Source organism: Stenella coeruleoalba, assembly GCF_951394435.1.
Source record: "Stenella coeruleoalba genome assembly, chromosome: 8".
In the NCBI taxonomy this organism is placed as follows: domain Eukaryota; kingdom Metazoa; phylum Chordata; class Mammalia; order Artiodactyla; family Delphinidae; genus Stenella; species Stenella coeruleoalba.
Window position 1 is genome coordinate 45,676,303 of NC_137154.1, and position 6,906 is coordinate 45,683,208.

The window sequence follows — 6,906 nt, forward strand, 5'->3', positions numbered from 1 at the left end:
CAGCCTTGTTGGCAAGCACTCCAGCCAAGATCATAACAGCAACACCCCGGGGGCTCAACAGCAGCCGCCAAGGAATAAGAAAGGAAGAGAAGCCGCGGCCCGTGCCAAGGGCGAAGGGATGCTTAGCTCCAAAGCACAGCCCTGACCTCCACCTGCCCGAACTCCTGTCTCTGCTGGGGCTGCTCAGCGTTCAGGGACCAGGGGCTAGGAAGGGGCATGGGGGTGGCTATGCCCAAGGCTCAGGCACAGGGGCCCGGGCACAGGGGAGGCAGTACCGGGAACACTGGAGGCAGTAGGATGGTACAGGCGACAGGAGGAATAGTGCCTGTAGCTGGCCTGCTAACGGAGCAGACGGCAGGACCAGTGTTGCAGTAGGAGCGGACTCTGGGCTCTTGCCAGAAGAGGGGGCTTGGAAGAGGCCAAAGTTGCAATGGTGATCGAAGCTCTTCCCTCCTTTTCCTCCCAGAGTCATTTTCCTTGACTGACAAGGCCTAGGACCTATTATATATTTTTCTTTCATTTGTTCATTCATCATTATTTTCAACTCTTCTCTGAACAAAAATAAACAGAAATCCGTATTTCTCAGCAGTTTATCACAGAATTGAAACCCAGAAATGGAAAACATGAACCTCACAAAGTGAATCTGGGTTCCCAGTACAACTGGGCAACACTAGCTCACTTCCTCTCCTCTGACGCACAGTACATCCTCCCCATCCCAATACCCCGCACAGCTCCATTCCTCTGCGCCCTGTTTATGCTAATCCCTCTACCTAAGAAACCCTTCTATTGATACTTTATCCACTTGGCACACTCGTACTCATCTTTGCAGACCTAGATGAAGTGTCACCTCTCCTGGGAGCAGCAACATTCACCCCTCTCTCCACTGGATTAATTGCTTATCATTTTGTCCCCACAGTGGCCTATGCATGTCCTAAAAAAGCACTTATTGGGCTTCCCTGGTGGTGCAGCGGTTAAGAATCCGCCTGCCAATGCAGGGGACACAGGTTTGAGCCCTGGCCCGGGAAGATCCCACATGCCGTAGAGCAACTAAGCCCGTGCGCCACAACTACTGAGCCTGCGCTTTAGAGCCCGCAAGCCATAACTACTGAGCCCATGTGCCACAACTACTGAAGCCGGTGAGCCTAGAGCACGTGCTCTGCAACAAGAGAAGACACCACAATGAGAAGCCCGCGCACCGCAACGAAGAGGAGCCCCCGCTCGCCACAACTAGAGAAAGCCCACACGCGGCAATGAAGACCCAATGCAGCCAAAAATAAATAAATAAATAAAATAATTTTTTTTAAAGTTAAAACAAATGCACTTATTTTACTGTATATATAGTTACATGTTTCTGATACCTCCATGTAACTGAGTGCAATGGAGAGGGTGGGGGATTACCTTGTTTGTATTTGTAGCTCAGTGCCTAGCATTAGTTAGTAATCCCCAGCACAGTGCAGGTCCTCAAAATACATGTTGATTGAAAAACTGAACCAAAGAATGTAATCGACAAAGTAAAACTGGGTGCAATTCTACTCTGTACTTCAGTCCATTCAATGTTGGAGCCAGGAGGGAATTTCCTGGCAGTCCAGGGGTTAGGACTCGGCATTTTTACCGCCATGGCCCGGGTTCAGTCCCTGGTGGGGGAACTAAGATCCCGCAAGCTTCGCTGTGTGGCCAAAAAAAAAAAAAAAAAAAAGCTGGAGCCAGGAATCTGTTTGGGAACTAGGTCCTCTGCCTTCTCCAACTTCAATACTCCCTCCACCTCTCTGAATGAAGAGGCATAAATAGCATCCTTTCCCAAATTTATATGTCAAATACAAATTTAAGACTCCTCGCTGGTTTTTATCTCCAGGTTCTTCATTCAAAAACAGCATCTTTGTTGGGCTTCCCTGGTGGCACAGTGTTTGAGAGTCCGCGTGCCGATGCAGGGGACACGGGTTCGTGCCCCGGTACGGGAGGATCCCTCATGCCGCAGAGCGGCTGGGCCTGTGAGCCATGGCCGCTGGGTCTGCGCGTCCGGAGCCTGTGCTCCGCAGCGGGAGGGGCCACAGCAGTGAGGGGCCCGCATACCGCAAAAAACAACAACAACATCTTTGGGACTTCCCTGGCGGTCCAGTGGTTAAGGCTCTGTGCTCCCAATGAAGGGGGCACGGGTTCAATACCTGGTCAGGTAACTAAGATCCCGCATGACGCACAGCACAACCAAAAAAAAAAAAAAAGCATCTTTGACCTCATAGCAATAGTGTATACAGACAGGAAAACAGACTGCACAGTCTAATTATTGTCTAAATCACCAGGCTGGGTAAGTCTCTTTAGCTGTTAATAAAACTGTGTGTTTTCTAATCCTGTTCAGGAGAGGTCAAGTCTATCAGCAGAATTCTTTCTGGAACTGCTGTGCATGGTGCTTCACACAAAAGAACCACTAGAAAATTGATGCTCTAACCACATGTAACCAGAAAAAATGAGGCAGGCCAGGGTGGGATACTGAGGAGTCTGCTGCCATCACACACGAGTCTTGACACGGCAGGAGCCTTAACAAAGGGATTTATCAGGAACCCTAGAATCTTTGGCATACACTTCTCAGTCATACAATGCCTAGAATATTTAATTCATGGCTGTCAGTTTAGAGAAATATGTTGCACCACTCAAGCTCTTTTAATTACAAGCAACAGAGACTCACCTCAGTATAGCTTAGGACAAAAAGGGGAATAAATACAGTAATGGAACCAAACTGAGATTGGCTTCAGGGACTGATAACACTGTCAGATCTTGCTCTCCTCATTTCTCAGTTCTGGTTCTGTGCTGGTTCATTCTCTCCTCCTGCAATACGCTTTTTCCAAGCAGTGGAAAGTCTGGCTTTCCCATCTTTGCCAACATATTAATAGCAAATGGAGATACTTCAGGGTTCCAGGAGAAACTCCATTTGACCCAGCCCAGGTCACATAGGTGCCCCTGGATTCAAGGGAATAGTCTCATTACCAGAAATTTTAGGGCCTGCAGGTGTGATCACTGGACAAGTCTCTGCAAGCTGGCTGACTTGCCCAATTTGTACTGACTGCACATGCTAATAACTTCAAACATTTTTAAAGTGTATTTTTTCTGATTACAAAATAAAGGCTCATTGTTTAAAATATAGAAGGTTCATAAAGGAGAAAAGAGTGGGAAATACCCAACAATCTCACCGCTCAAATGACAGTCATTGTTAGGCCTCCATTCTTTTAATGCTTTAAAAAAAAAAATCCGTTATACAATTTTGCTTCCTGATTTTTTTTTCACTTTAACATTATAACTCAAACATTTCCCTAAGTCATAAAAATTCCTTGAAACTTTGCTTTAAATGGTTATATAGTATATACTCTATGTATTTCTCTCATTTAGAAGGAAAGAATGCAGTGGGGTAGGGCAGCATTCCTCGCACGTGTGTGCATCTGTGCACAGGCACTTTCAGTTCACGGGACTCGATAAGAGGCCTCAGACTGGATTCCCCTCCCCCACTTCCTGCATTCCCCCAAACACTTCCAAACTTGTCTCATCCACACTCATTCTTCCTCTGCTCCAGGCTCAAAGGACTTGCTATGAATTGGGCTAGTAGTACAGCCAAACACTTTGGTTTGAAAACTGAATCTTTGTACCTATATCATCTGGGAAATTTGTTTTACCACTCTAAATATCATGTGTATAATGGGGATTTTTGTGTAGAATTCTTATAAGGATTAATGACATTATGTATGGAAAACATTTAGCACATAATAGGTGATCAATAAATGATAGCACAAGACCCAAAGATTCCTCTCCAGCTGTATGGCCTTCTCCTCTCTTGCCCTGCTTTTTCAGCCATTTTTCTTAAAAATAATTTATACTTGCTGTCTCAACTTGCCCATCTCCCATTTACACCCAACTCACTGTAACCTGTCTTTTGTTCCCCCTCCATTGACACTGCTTGCCGAAGATCTAGTGAACTTCAGATGCATTCATGGAGCTTTGAGTCATTTCTTAATCTTTTCTGCATACAGTCACAGTTAACCAGTTTCTCCTTCAAACTTCTCTCTTGGTCTCGCCGATACCAGAGTCTTCCCAGTTTTCCTAATTTTCACACTGTTCCTTCCTGTTCTCCTTTGCTGACTCACTCTGCCCTTTAATTAGTGTTGCCCTCAACTTTCACGTGTCTGGAAAAAGCATGATTCTTTGCTATGAGATCTGAGTTGAAATTCCGGTTCTCCTACTTACCAAATTGAGTTCCTAAGTTACTGAACTCACCTGAGCCTCCCTATGCTAATCTGTGGAAAGGTAACTCCTCTCCTAGATAATCAACCTAAATGGAATCATTGTACACTGAACCTGCATTTCCTATTGGTGTAATGGATTGGTAGCCATAAACTGGAATTCCAGGCCTAGAAACTCATTTCATACCTCAAGAATGTCAAAACTCAAAACAAAGAATATGCTCTTCAAAATATTTATTAATCATATAAAACTAAACAATATGAATTATAATATAAATGTTTCTTTGAGGCATTTTTCTTCATGGGCTGGACTGGCTGAGGTTTCTTAGGCTCTTAGTTTAACGAAGTTTGGACAGAACATGTCATCTTTTCCTGGTAACTCTTCCTAGAGCATACACAGATATTTTTCCTTACTCCAGAGACCTTTGAACTGCATTGAAAATTAGGGTCATCTGCCACAAAGAAAAAAAAAGTTCAATGACGTTCAGATGAAAGCCTCTCAAAGTTTTTGAAAGTTAAATATTGGGAGAGGGACAGTTTCAATGATGTCTTACTCTCGCATTTATATAAAAATCTACTTTGCTGAGCTTGAGAAATGTCTAACAGTACAACCAGGTTTTCAGGAGAAATGTCTAGATCCACTCACTCCGCAATGTCAATCAGTTTCAGTGATGCTTTTTACAGTTAAACCAATGCCTTCGAAATACTGAGGCAGTTTCCTCCAAATTCCTAGTTCCAAGCTTCAATTATGATTTTCACAGCATCCAAAACACTTCCAAAATTTCTTTTGATCCATCCTGTTTGTTGATTGCTTTAACTGGCCTTAAATAATTTCACAAATAAAAATACCAGAAGGACGCAACAACTTTGATCTGCTGGCTAAAGTCAGTGAGATGCTTTGTGGATATGAACTGGGGAGGAAGAAAAACTAATGTCAGGATGCTGCTGCTTAAGAATTAGGAGACAGCCTAAAGCATTACCCAAACCCAGCTGTTACCAATTTTTAAAATACCATTTCTTGCCCTCTGGAACAGAGTAAAAAAATCAAAGCTTAAGAATCGGCTCTTCAAAAGACATTAGTTCATTAATTAAAGGGGATTGCCTTGGATTCTTGGCAAGATAAAGGTAAGGCAACAGTTTCAATTTGTAGTCAACTGCAGTATGGGATTCCTCCTACTCAACTGCATAATCAATATTTTAAAATTTTCTTCCTCACTTAAGTTAGCTTTCCAAAAAAGTAATTTTATCAGTGTTAAATATCTGTCTCAAACAATAACAGGCCTCTGCATTTTAATTTTTCTGGGAAATTCTTCAATGCTTCCATATTAGCACTTGCAGCTGATTCTCCCAATTCTGACCTTATGCTAACAAGTTCTTATTCCATTATAAAAACAAACAAAACCTGTTCAATGTGCAGTGTGCCCATCTAATGAAATCCTATCCCCTTGTTTCCATGCATAGACCTCCTAGTTCAGGCCCTCCTTACTTTTACACTGATTTAGTACAATGGCCTTGAAGCCAATCTAAGCCTAATTCCCACGATCCATTCTCTAACCTGCCACCAGCTTCCTCCCAAGGTGTAGGTACATAAATTGTCCTTTGAGCCATCCCTCCAACATAGCACTTACCACATTTTATTGTCGTTTTGTGTTTACATGAATCTCCTCTATTTTATCCCAAGTCCCTAGTGGACAAACACTATTTCTTGGTCTACCAGTTAGTACATAAAAGGCACTTAACCTAAGTACACTGTATTGAATATGAGCCCAATTCTCATGATCAGTTTTCAGAGAGCCTCAGAATTCCCTCTTTGAAAATCAGATTTTTTTTCCTACTCAATCTACTACTCTTAAACAATGTGAAAAACTTACTGCAAATCTTGATGAAAAACACCTGATTTTTTTCTTTGAAGCTAGTGCACTAGAAAAATGCACATTAACGACTTAGTGATGCTCACAAACACCAATTATTATATTTCTTATAGCTTTGTCCTCAGTGGCTGAAATGTATTACCTGCTCCAGCCTATGAAGCTTTTTCTGTCTTCCATACCTGTCAGCTTTTATATCTAATTTATCTGCACCAACTCCTCTAGTGCCTCTAAATTGTACTTTTTAACATGCCGTGGGCTTAAAAGCTAAAATAATCAAGCTTGTTAGAAATGTTTATAGCAGAAAGAAATAGACCCTAATCAAAAGAAATGATGTACCCATGATCAAAAAGCCCAAGGATCTTGCAATGTTCATTTTTACCTGCTAAAAGGCCTTCACTGCTTACTCTCTGGTTCTAATCTATGTCAGAAAAAGATGTCACATAGAATTAGCACTGTTAATCACTTAAACTTGCATTCTCAATTCTAAAATCCAGGCCAGTTTAGTGAGTTAAAACCCTCTCCACTTCAAAACTCTTCTGTGACTCAGTTCAAATTAAAAAGTTGAGTCCTATCCATTATATTCACTTAATAATCTAAAGCTATCTTAAACCACATTATATATTTCTAGCAGATCAAATGCATAATATGCAATGTGATGTAAAGATATTATTTATGACAAAAAACATTGAGGGTTAATGGGTAAATTTTTGTTAAATCTCAAAATGTAACTAATGTAGACTAAAGCTCATCATTAAATAATCAGTGTTTCATATTCTGTCAAAAATGTGCCCTCTGCTTTTAGTATTTCATAT